Source organism: Dicentrarchus labrax, unplaced genomic scaffold, assembly GCF_905237075.1.
Source record: "Dicentrarchus labrax unplaced genomic scaffold, dlabrax2021, whole genome shotgun sequence".
Lineage (NCBI taxonomy): Eukaryota > Metazoa > Chordata > Actinopteri > Moronidae > Dicentrarchus > Dicentrarchus labrax.
The window spans coordinates 53058-66201 of record NW_026136836.1 but is presented as its reverse complement, the minus strand read 5'-3'; the positions used below and the strand labels follow the sequence as shown (position 1 = coordinate 66201).

General features: G+C 37.2%; 1 pseudogene; it reads right to left on the bottom strand.

The window, feature by feature from the left end:
- Positions 1 to 11053: 11053 nt before the first annotated feature.
- LOC127360040 (uncharacterized) overlaps positions 11054 to 13144 on the bottom strand; it is a 43398-nt pseudogene continuing 41307 nt past the window's right edge.

The following is a 13144-nucleotide window of genomic DNA, read 5'->3' as shown; positions in this document are numbered from 1 at the left end:
CACACACACACACACACTCACACACACACACTCTCACACACACTCTCTCATACACACACACACACACACACACACACTCTCTCTCTCTCTCTCACACACACACACACACACACACAGACACACACACACTCTCACACACACACACACACACACACACACACACACTGTCTCACACACACAGACACACACACACACACAGGTCTGAACTGGCTCTCAGGTGTTTACCTGCAGGTGGACGTATATATTATCTCCTGAAGAGGAACTAACCACTGTACTCAGCTCTACCTGCTCTCTGCTATTACAGAAAGGAGGACAGTGTGTGTTTATGCTCAGGTTGTATATTCATTCATTCTTAGTTTATCAATAAATATGATTGATTAGAATAGAATAGATCTTTATTGTCATTGTCACAGGTACAACGAAATTTAAAGTTAACCATCAGAATAATGCACCTTTTATTCTTTACAATCCCACAGACATTGTTTATTATGTCTAACATCCTAAAACCTTTATTATTGGAAAGATTATTACTGTATGTGACCCTCACTGACACACACACACACACACACACACACACACACACACACACACACACACACACATTGCACATAAAGCAACTCCACATCTCACTACAATAATATGAACTCTGGATTTCTTTCCTTTGTTACACACAAGGCTTTATATATATATTCTGCCCCCCCCAGTAGAAATATAGAGTGAACACAGTGAACAACAGTAATATGGCAGACTGCAGTCACGGTTATATAAAGTATCTTCTCCCTAATATTGTTTGTTCGTCCTCATTCGAATTATTAAAGGGGACATATTATGCAAAACCAATTTTTTAATCATTTGATTATGTACATTTGGGACTCTGGAGGGCCTATCAGCAGCAAAGTTATGGAGAGAATTATGTTCCTTTATTATTCAATCAAATAGAATAGATTTGAAACCAAAAAGAGATTTGAAACCAAAAAAGAGATTTGAAACCAAAAAGAGATTTGAAACCAAAAAAGAGATTTGAAACCAAAAAGAGTAAGTGGCAATCAAAAAAATTTTTTGAGATGGAAACAGAACAGGTTGCAATTGAAAAAAATATGAGAGAACATATTTCTTCAACTTCAATCAAAACTAATGTTTGTAAGTAAAAATATACGACCATTTTGTAGGTCCAGTGTAACATCCTATACTCATATAATCTCCTATTGTATTATAAACACTGAGGCTCACTGCTAAATGTCTGTTATTGCACCGGGAACTTGTTCCAACATCAGTTACAGTCAGTAAATGTCCTGTGTGTGTGTGTGTGTGTGTTACTGTGTGTGTGTGTGTGTGTGTGTGTATCTGCTGCCATTAGATAGACATTGTGTTGGTAACCTCAGACTGTTTCAACAACACATCACTACAGTTAGCTGCAACAAGGAACCACCAGAGACACTGCTTTATTATTTTATTTTATAACTGAGGACTACTGTGAGCCACAATGAGCTGTTGTACTGTATTATATTATACTGTATTATATTACACTGTATATTATATTACACTGTATTATATTATACTGTATATTATATTATATTGTATTATATTATATTACACTGTATTATATTACACTGTATATTATATTATACTGTATTATATTATACTGTATATTATATTACACTGTATTATATTATACTGTATATTATTATACTGTATAATATTATACTGTATTATATTACACTGTATATTATATTACACTGTATTATATTATACTGTATATTATATTATACTGTATTATATTATACTGTATATTATATTATACTGTATTATATTATACTGTATTATATTATACTGTATATTATATTATACTGTATTATATTATACTGTATATTATATTACACTGTATTATATTATACTGTATATTATTATACTGTATAATATTATACTGTATTATATTACACTGTATATTATATTACACTGTATTATATTATACTGTATATTATATTATACTGTATTATATTATACTGTATTATATTATACTGTATATTATATTATACTGTATTATATTATATTACACTGTATTATATTACACTGTATATTATATTATACTGTATTATACTGTATTATACTATACTGTATTATATTATACTGTATTATATTACACTGTATTATATTACACTGTATATTATATTATACTGTATTATACTGTATTATACTATACTGTATTATATTATACTGTATTATATTACACTGTATTATATTACACTGTATATTATGTGCTGTCTTACAAGTAACACTGTATCTGCCATGTTTTACAGGTGACCTGATGAAGCTCAGGTGTTCCTGGACCCATCAGAGGACAGAGACAGCTGCAGCATCAGGACAGTCTGGGTATCCAAAGGAAGACTGATGAAGATGAACACTGACTGCAGAGCTCCATTACCAGCTCACACTTCAATATACTAGAAACCATAAACCTTGATGGAGGACATGATCTGCACAGTTTACATAAAAGTTATAGCTTTGTTACTTACAACATGTGTAACTGGAATATGAATGAAATATAAATAAAGTGTTTTACTTTTAAGAAGAGTTTTTGTCATTTTTAAATTCAGTAATAAGTGTGGTTTTATATAAATAACATGTTATTTCACAGGTTTTATGAAGATTTTGAAAGAGTTGAAAATCTGGTCATCTGTCAATATGAAAATGTGGAACTTAAACCTGTATTAATGACTGTAAGCAACACAATACATTACTGTCTCACATTCAAACTTTATTATGTTGGAAGATAAATGACATCATAATACAGTATATAATATAAATGATAGAATATTCATTATACAGTATTTTTTAATGGGGTTCAAACATAATTGCAGCTTTACAAATATCTGAAGGTGAACTTTGGTAATAATACTTTTAAGTTAAAATATCAGACTATGAAATATGGATACAGTACAGTTAACAGTTGGTTACTTGGCAGTTTTTAAACCACATGAACAAGTTACTTTATTAGATGAGTGATTCCTTCAGTTATGTTGACGTGTTGTACAGGATAAAGTATTCCAGGTTTCTGTTTCCATGGTCTCAGTAAACTAATGTGTATAAAGAATATAACAGATGGGAGGTTACAGCTCAGCTATAGGCAGTATGAGAAAAATAATGTGTTTGTTGAACATTAAAACATCTAAACCTATTGTAGGAGAGCCACAAAATACAATTATGAAGCTGAAAAAGGGCATAATATGACTCCTTTAAAAAATTCAAGTCCGATCAGGCTTTTACTTTGAAGGATTCCACCTTTGAAAGCGACCACGTGATGAGCTCACAGCCAATCGCCTGAGCGCTGATGGAGCTTTCGACCAGAGCCCGTCTACGGAGAGCCTGGCCTCTCTCTATTAAGTCCCATTGTACCGAATACTGGTTGCAGTTCCAGCAGAGGTCCACTGGGGGCGCTCTCCCATCAGTGCAGAATGAATGGGAGCAGATGGAGCTAGACGGCTACATTTGTCTCTTTCACCTGATTGTGGTTGAGAAATCTCAGATTAGATTGTAGTTTTTAAAGTTCAACATGGGTTATAGGTCGAAAGTTGAATGAACGAGTTCTTATGTCCTTTCGATTTCTTACAGGACGAGTTGTTGTTGCCCATAACGCGCTAGCATTCTGCTAATAAATGCTGCTTGGTCAGTGAAGGACTGATTACGACCAGAGATCCTGCTTGACGGCATCGTGGCATCCGAAGCGGGACCACAATGTTAAGGCGGATTTTTTCGCCCAAGTTCTTTTTTTTTAACACAGCAACTTTTTTTGTGTTGCTGGTACTTTTATCTGCCTATCGTTATGTCTGTGTCGTCAATGCCATGTCTGAATTTAACAGAATCCTATAACGACTTTAGTCCCTCTGAAATTTATAATCTTGTCGATAGTGCTACAGGCTCACTACGATCAACATTAGACTCTATCGCTCCTATAAAAAGGAAATTATTAAAACATAGGAGACTAGCACCTTGGTATAACCACCAAACCCGCCAGTTAAAACAAATAGCTAGGAAATCTGAAAGGAAATGGCGCTCTTCCAAATGATCAGAATATCGCTCAAATTGGCAAGATAATCTTAAAACTTATAGAAAGGCCCTCCGTAATGCCAGAGGAGCCTATTACTCAGCACTAATAGAAGAAAATAAGAATAACCCTAGGTTCCTCTTCAGCACTGTAGCCAGGCTGACAGAGAGCCACAGCTCTATTGAGCCACATATCCCCATAAACTTAAGTAGCAATGACTTCATGAGCTTCTTCTATAATAAAATTATTACTATTAGAGAGAAAATTAACCACCAACTGCCATCAACAGTTATCAGTGGCTCTCCAAGTTCAGGGACTTCTGTCAATGTAAACTTAGATATATATTTAGACTGTTTTTCTGCTATCGATCTTCATCAGTTAACTTCAATCATTTCTTCATCGAAGCCATCAACCTGTCTATTAGACCCGATCCCAACTAGGCTGCTTAAAGAAGTTGTTCCCTTAATTGGCACTTCTTTACTGGATATGATTAATCTTTCTTTATTATCAGGATATGTACCACAGTCCTTTAAAGTAGCTGTAGTTAAACCCCTTCTTAAAAGTCCACTCTTGACCCAGGGGTTTTAGCCAACTATAGACCGATTTCTAACCTCCCCTTCCTCTCTAAGATTCTGGAGAAAGTAGTCGCCAAAGAGTTGTGTGAATTCCTACATAACAATAGTTTATTTGAGGATTTTCAGTCAGGATTTAGAGTTCATCATAGCACAGAGACAGCTCTCTCAGTTAATAATGACCTTTTAATTGCTATGGACAATGGACAATGGACTTGTCTCTGTACTTGTATTATTAGATCTTAGTGCTGCATTTGACACCATTGACCATGATATTCTTTTAGAGAGACTTGAGCATCAAATTGGCATTAAAGGAACCGCACTAAGTTGGTTTAAGTCATATTTATCAGATCGCTCGCAGTTTGTACATGTTAACGATGAATCTTCAATAAATACTACAGTTAGTCATGGAGTTCCACAAGGTTCTGTATTTGGACCAATACTATTTACTTTATATATGCTCCCTTTAGGCAACATTATTACGAATCACTCCATTAACTTTCACTGTTATGCAGATGATACGCAGTTATATCTATCAATCAAACCCAATGAAATAATCAATTATCTAAATTACAAACATGTTACGGACATAAAATCCTGGATGACCTGCAATTTTCTGATGTTAAACTCAGAAAAAAACGAAATTCTTGTTCTTGGCCCCAAAACGTTAGAGACTCACTGTCTAAAGATATAGTTACTCTAGATGGCATTAACTTGGCCTCTAGCACCACTGTCAGGAATCTTGGAGTTATCTTTGATCAGGATTTGTCATTTAACTCCCACATAAAGCAGACCTCTAGGACTGCCTTCTTTCATTTACGTAATATTAGAAAAATTAGACACATACTATCACAGACAGATGCAGAAAAACTAATCCATGCATTTGTTACTTCAAGGCTGGATTACTGCAACTCTTTATTATCAGGTTGCCCCAATAAGTCCATGAAAACGCTCCAATTAATTCAGAACGCTGCAGCACGAGTACTGACAGGAACTAGAAAAAGAGATCACATCTCTCCTGTACTAGCTTCTCTGCATTGGCTCCCTGTAAAATGTAGAATTGAATTTAAAATCCTCCTCCTCACCTATAAAGCTCTTCATGATCAGGCCCCTTCATATCTTAAAGAGCTCATAGTACCCTATTACCCCACTAGAACACTATGTTCTCAGAATGCTGAGCTACTTGTGGTTCCTATAGTCTCTAAAAGTAGAACAGGAGCCAGAGCCTTCAGTTACCAAGCTCCTCTCCTGTGGAACCAGCTTCCAGTTGTGGTTCGGGAGGCAGACACCCTCACCACATTCAAGAGTAGGCTTAAGACATTCCTCTTTGATAAAGCTTATAGTTAGGGCTGGATCAGGTGAGTCCTGAACCATCCCTTAGTTATGCTGCTATAGGCCTAGACTATCGGGGGATTTCCCATGATGCACTGAGCTCCTCCCCTTCCTCTCTCTTTCTGCACTCATTCATGTTCCATTTATGCATGTTACTAACATCACTTCTTCCCCGGAGTTCTTGTGCTTTCTCGTCTCGCAGGTTCTTGTCGATCCTGGTGGAGCCTCCTGCCATGGTCCTGCTAGATTGCCGTTGCCAATACTGTTGTTGCTGTGCACCTGTCTCTCTGTCTCTCTCTCTCTCTCTCTCTCTCTCTCTCTCTCACCCCAACTGGTCGAGACAGACGACCACCCACCTAGAGCCGGAGGATCTGTCCTAGGTTTCTGCCTTTTAACAGGCAGTGTTTCCTTGCCCTTGTCTCCAAGGTCTTGCTCATGGTGGTACTGTTGGGTCTCTGTAATTAATGTTAAAGAGTTCGGTCTAGACCTGCTCTATTTGAAAAGTGTCCTGAGATAACTTCTGTTATGAATTGGCGCTATACAAATAAAATTGAATTGAATTGAATTGAATTGAAGTACAAAGTGACTCGAGGCTTGCCGTAAAGCGGTATCTCTGGCCGTACGATGTGTGTGACATCACTGACATTTTAAAAGACTTTTTAAAGCAAATAAGTGACTCTAAAAAATCTAACATCCAGCAATGTGTAATTTATTTGCATCCCCTTTCGAATGCAACATTCAAATTACTAGACAAAAATTATATCCTGAGAAAAGTGGATTTTGAGGGTATAGCTCCATAGAGCTCCATTCATTCTGCACTCATCCTGTGAGCGCCCTCATATGGAGCCAGAGGGGAACTGCAACAGTTCAGAACCCGGAAGTTTACCGAGAGTGGAAGTTCTCTCATTATTAGACATTCTCTGTTTCGACCTTCTAATCGGTGTCTGTTTTTCATAATAAGAGCGCGGTGTTGAGTTGAGTGAAGCAGTTTGAGGCTCTGACTGTGTCTCACACTCAATATCTGCTCTTTATCGACAGCTAACGGACACTAATCAATACAAACGGGTTCCTCACCTTTCTACTGTTAATGTTCCATAAATAAAATTCTGCTTTCACTCAATAATCTTTGGAGCTAAATGAGGAACGCTTCACGAATTTGCGTGTCATCCTTTGTAGGCCGAGGAGTCGGGCAGCCAATCAGACCCCCGTGTTTCTTAAAACGAACATAGCCGATCTTCTTAAAACGAAGCTGTCTGGAAATATTGGCCAATCAGAAGGTATCCGATCTTCTGAAAGACCAAACTCTACAAGACCATCTGGAGGGTCTTGGACATCGACGGCTGGTACTTGATGGCCACCGAGTACCTGGAGTGCCGTCGGTGTCAAAGAAAGGTGGCTGGATGGTCGCAGGAGGTTGTGAAGCAGCTGGAGCCGGGACACATTTGTCATTCCCGGCTATCCTCATTTACCAGCTGTCCTGCGACCGGCGGGTCATTTCCATGCTGCGAGAGCATACTCGGGGAACAGCTCTACAAGAAGCTGTGTGAGGTCCACAGCGAGTCCTGGATGCGCTTGTCCATTCACTACCAAAGCGTCATGGAGCCCTTCATGTCGATGGGAGTCGTGCGCACATGATGCCACCTGTTACTCAACCCGGACAGGTCTTGACGGTGTACGGCCAAAGCTATGGTCATTAATTTGCATAAAATGTACAATGTAGATAATGAGTGTTTAATGACATTCCATTATGCTCTCAGGTTCGTAAATATCTACATTGTACATTTTATGCAAATGAATGACCATAGCTTTGGCCGTACACCGTCAAGACCTGCACACACACACACACACACACTCTTTATTTTCCCTCCAACTGTCAGCTGCAGTTCCATAAAGTCCCCAGCAGGTGTCAGCCTATGAGCAGTGTATGGAGGAGGGTGCTGTTGTAGTCTGAACATTGACAGTCTGCTGTATATTACAGTCTGCTGTATATTACAGTCTGATGTATATTACAGTCTGCTGTATATTACAGTCTGCTGTATTTTACAGTCTGATGTATATTACAGTCTGCTGTATATTACAGTCTGTCTGATGTATATTACAGTCTGCTGTATATTACAGTCTGATGTATATTACAGTCTGCTGTATATTACAGTCTGCTGTATATTACAGTCTGCTGTATTTTACAGTCTGATGTATATTACAGCCTGCTGTATATTACAGTCTGCTGTATATTACAGTCTGTCTGATGTATATTACAGTCTGCTGTATATTACAGTCTGCTGTATATTACAGTCTGATGTATATTACAGTCTGCTGTATATTACAGTCTGCTGTATTTTACAGTCTGATGTATATTACAGCCTGATGTATATTACAGTCTGCTGTATATTACAGTCTGATGCACATTAATAACCCACTGTATTTATACATTACTCCATCCTGTACAAACTTTACATTTATTGACTCTGTGGAGCTTTTAGTTAGTCCACCACGTCAGGAGCATTTTAATGTCATTATTCTGTTCTTTGTATCATAAATACCATACAGTTGTACATAATAATGCCACAGGTTGTTAAAGCAGAGACATTAGCAAAGTGTCTGCCTCAGAACAACGACAGTAACTGACTGGAACAGGTATTTAATGTTACTAACAAAGTCTTATTTAGTGGGGTACACAATTAATATTAATAATATTAAAATAATGTTAGAATAATATTAAAAACTTAATTAATGCTAAAGTTATGTTAAAATATTGCTTAAATAATATTAAAATAATACTAAAATAATGCTAGAATTAACAGCAGTCAGTGCTCAGCCTGTAAATAAACTAAGACTAAACTAAGCTGCATATTTTCACATCTGTATCTTGTACATGAAGACAAGTGCCGCATATTGAGAACGAATGAATTCCAGAGGAAGTTTTGCTGCTTCGGTCCACAGTTTGCACTCGGTCCACAGGTCCTTTCAGGTAGAGATCCACCCGTCTGCCGGGCAGCGGACGAGACCTGGACGACTGCAGCTCGTGTTGGTTTATAGCGGCCAGGTTTCACAGCATTTAGCATTTATCCAGTTATGGTTCAAAGCTCCGAGTTTTTTGCTTCTTCCATTTTCATTGCGGATGCTTTTGGACCACGAGAGATCCAGCGGTACTCGAGTATCCCAGCATGCAATTAGAATCAACCAGCAGCAGCGATGGAGGACATGAGCCAAGAACACTTAGGTTCCCATTTTTGTACGACAACTAGAGTTTCTATTAGTCCAGAAATGAAGTGACAATAACTTGTACATGTTGCTCAGTGTTTTTGGAGATGGAAATACCTGTAAAGACAGTTCATTGGTTCTATACCCTGACAACTATCAGTTACATTTTCAAATTCTTCTTTCTACTAATCAGATGAAAAACCCAGAATGCTGTTTATCTACAACTCTTGAAGTTCATCTGGAGGCTTTTATCGGTTACAGCACTGTTGGTGTTGAATTCACTTGTTCCTTTACATTAATTACTTGTACATTCAATCTCCACAATAATACTGGTTGTCACTTTTTTCCTGTTATAAACTGACCCCGGCCCCCCATCACAGAAAGGAAAATTGATGTGGCCCCCGCCGAAAAAAAAGTTTGGGGACCCCTGCTTTACATTAATTACTTGTACATTCATTCAAGAGATACTAAGGAGAAAACACAGGCCTGTTCTGGATAAGTACAGTTGTTAACAGCACAAAGGAATAATGAGACTTTTGGAGACAAAGTTTTAGCCAATCTCCAAACCCACCCTGACAAAGAACTTTAAGTTGGGTCGGTATATGTTATATGCATTTTTTGTTGTTTCTCAGTTCGTTAAGTTTAAGTTAAGATGTTTAGTTCCTGCTTACCAAGAAAACATTTAGTTTTAACAACTTTTTGTTACTAATGAGGATGTTTGACCCATCAGTCGTAAGTCTGATGTTTGCTGATACATATGAATCAGACTGTAAAGACCTTTGTGCTAATAATCTTTACTGAGCAGAGACAAAGACCATGTCTTTCCACTTTTAGTTTGGTTTATTAAGATAAAACTTTTTCCAATTGTTCAGCTGAGAAAAACAAACTCCTGTTTAAGCTTTTACAACATGTACGGGGAAAATAACACATAAGGAATCAAAATGGAAGATATTATTTCATCATAATGGACATATTTGAATCTTTATACAGATACAGGAAATACCGTCATCAACTCTACCTAAAAATGTCCACTAAATGTTCACATGCTACAAAATACACAAAGAAAATTCTGATCCTTTAATTTACTCAAAAAATTAACCCTTGAGCTCCACCAGTTGTATTGTTACCTACATACAATCAATCAATAATCATACATCGTGTTTGTATGAAATATGTTCAGAAATCCTCCTCCATTCAGAAATATCTCAATCTAACACAGAGACCAAAGATCATCACCGCCACCTGGTGGTCAGAGGAGTCATGATGACATAGAAATTGTATGTCTGATTTATGATATAATAAGTCAACTGCTCATTTAACGTACTATAGAAAAATATAAAAGTATAAACAAGAGTTGAACACACAATAAGAACAGAACTCGTTAGTAATAAAATCAGTTGATTGAAAGCTCATTTGGACTCATAAACCACCAGAATAAACCACTTTCTGGCCCTGAAATTATTCAATTTTCAATTCCATATTTCTATAGTTCTATAGTATCTCAGAAAACTTTTTAGATAGAGCAGGTCTAAAACTCCTTGATGATGGGCGTGGTTTCCAAAACCTTTTACATTAGGGTTGTGTACAGGAAGTGTACAGGTTTTTATTCTGATGCACAAACTAATCTCACCGTCCTTCCTAATGAAAATGTAGAATCTGAAGCCGTATCAATATATCCACCACCAGCTGACTGCCCGGTCATATTTATGTATTTATAGACAAACGATAAAATAGATTAAAAAGCATGGAGATAAAAAGATACTGTAAGTAACTAATACATCTGATCTGGTTGTACGCTGCAGCTCCTGGTGTCAGTAACTGTGTAGAGAATACAATATACAACATACAGACAATACAATATCTTATAGAATTGAACACCATGGGTTTGCCACAACTTTCTCTTTCAGGTCATTCAACTCTTTTTGTGTTTCTTCTTCAGTTCATCTCTTTCTTTCTTTTGACTGTTTGCGTCTTTGTCCATCAGTTGCTGTTCCAACTTCTTCATCTCTTGCTCGTGTTTTTTCTGTAATTCATTCATTTTTCCTAAAACCTTCAGCTTGAATTCATTCTTGTCGTCTTCGTGTTGTTTCCGTAATTTTTGAATTAGTTCCTGTCGCTTTCTCTGCTGGGTCTCAAGTGTTTCTTTCAATGCATTCATTTCTTGTTTGTGTTTTGAAGACAACTCTTCCTTTTTTACGCTCTGATCTTCTTGGTTTTCTTCTTCTAAGACTTTCATTTCTTGATCCTGTTCTCTCTTTAATTCATCAGTTTGTTCCTTCTCTTTTCTTTCATTTTGGGCTGAAAGATCTTTTCTAGTTTATCCAGCTCTTTTCTGTGTGTTTCCTCTAAATCATTCATTTCTTTATCCTGTTTTTCCTTTTGGGTCACAGGTCTCAGAATCTCGTCAGCCATTTCTCGTTTATGTCTGTTGTGTAGTTCGTCCATAAAACTCATCAGATTATTGTCTTTGTAGGTTGAGAGATCCATTAATCTGTCATATTCCTCCTCTTGCTTCATGAGTTTTTCTTTCAGAGCTGAAGATTCTTTGTTGTATTTCTCTTTGAATTCATTGAACTCTTCAGCTTTCTTTCTGGCTTCTTCTTCATATGTCTTCTTCAGATTCTCCAGTTTTTTCTTATTGTTCTCTTCAATGTCTTTTTTCTCTTTTTCCTCTTGTTCTCTTCTGATTCGATCCTCTTCTTCTCTTTTCTTTCTATCATTTTCTCTTCCTGTTCGTATTCTTCTTGAAGTTTTCTAAGTTTTGTTTCTTCCTCCTGTCGTCTCTGTTCATCTTCCTTTTTCGTTTTTCCCACCATTCTTTTTGTTGTTTCTCCACATTTACTCGTTCTTTTTCCATCTCTTCTCTGCTCTCCTCCAGCTTTCTATCAATGGTTTCCTTTGATTCTGACTCTGATTTTATTTTTTCCTCCAAATCTTCAACTTTCTGTTTCCACTCCTGTCGTTGAATTTCTTCCTGTTGTTTTCTCTTCCTGTCTTCTTCTCTTCTCCCTTTTTGTTCTTTCTTTCTCTTCTCTCGTTCTTTGTTGATGTTTTCCTCCTTTTCTTCAAGTTGTTTTTCTCTCTGTTTTCTTTCCTTTTCAGTTTCTGCTCTCTGTTCTTCCATTCGTCTTTTCATTTCTTCCATTTCTTCCTCATGTTTTCTTTGAAGCTCCTCCCTCTCTCTCTTCATCTCTTCTTCCTTCTCCTTCATGATTCTCTCCATTTCTTTCTTTATTGAAGCTTCAGCCTCTTGCAGCAGCTCATTAGTGTAGCAGCTGCCTCCATTTTCCTTCACCATGGTGTCAATCTTGGTTATCAGCTCACTGACCTGTGTGCGGTTGTGTTTATTGTAGTTATTAAACACATGGTATCTTCCTCCACAGTCAGAGATCAGCTTCTTAAAGGAATCATCACATCCCTTTTCAATGTATTCTTCAATGGAAATGTTGTCCTCCTCCAGTGAATCTCCTCTTGTGAAGAGAATGTTGGTAAATTTTTCAGAATTTTCCCCAAATACTTTCTTGATAAGTTTTAATGTCTCCTTCTCCTCTGGTGTAAATCTGCCAATTTGTAACACCAACAGGAAGACATGTGGTCCTGGAGCCAGAAGACTGATGCATTTCACCAACTCCTCATTAACCTCTTCATGAGACAAACTATTGTCAAACAGACCAGGAGTGTCGACCACAACCACCTGACGACCATCGACTTCACTCTGTGCTTTCTGACAAAGTTTCGTGACTGATGTTTGGAAAGATTTGGCTTTAAACTCTTTTCTTCCTAGAATGGTGTTTCCTGAAGAGCTCTTTCCACTGCCAGTCTTCCCTATCAGCACAATCCTGAGACACTCTGGACTCTGTTCTTCTTCATCACCTGTGAAATATAAAGACCAGGAGTTACCTTAAATATTCCAAGTTACTACAGTAAAGGCTCAAGACTGTAATATTAATAATGATATAATAATTTCATTGACTTTTATTTACTTTATGAGAGTTAT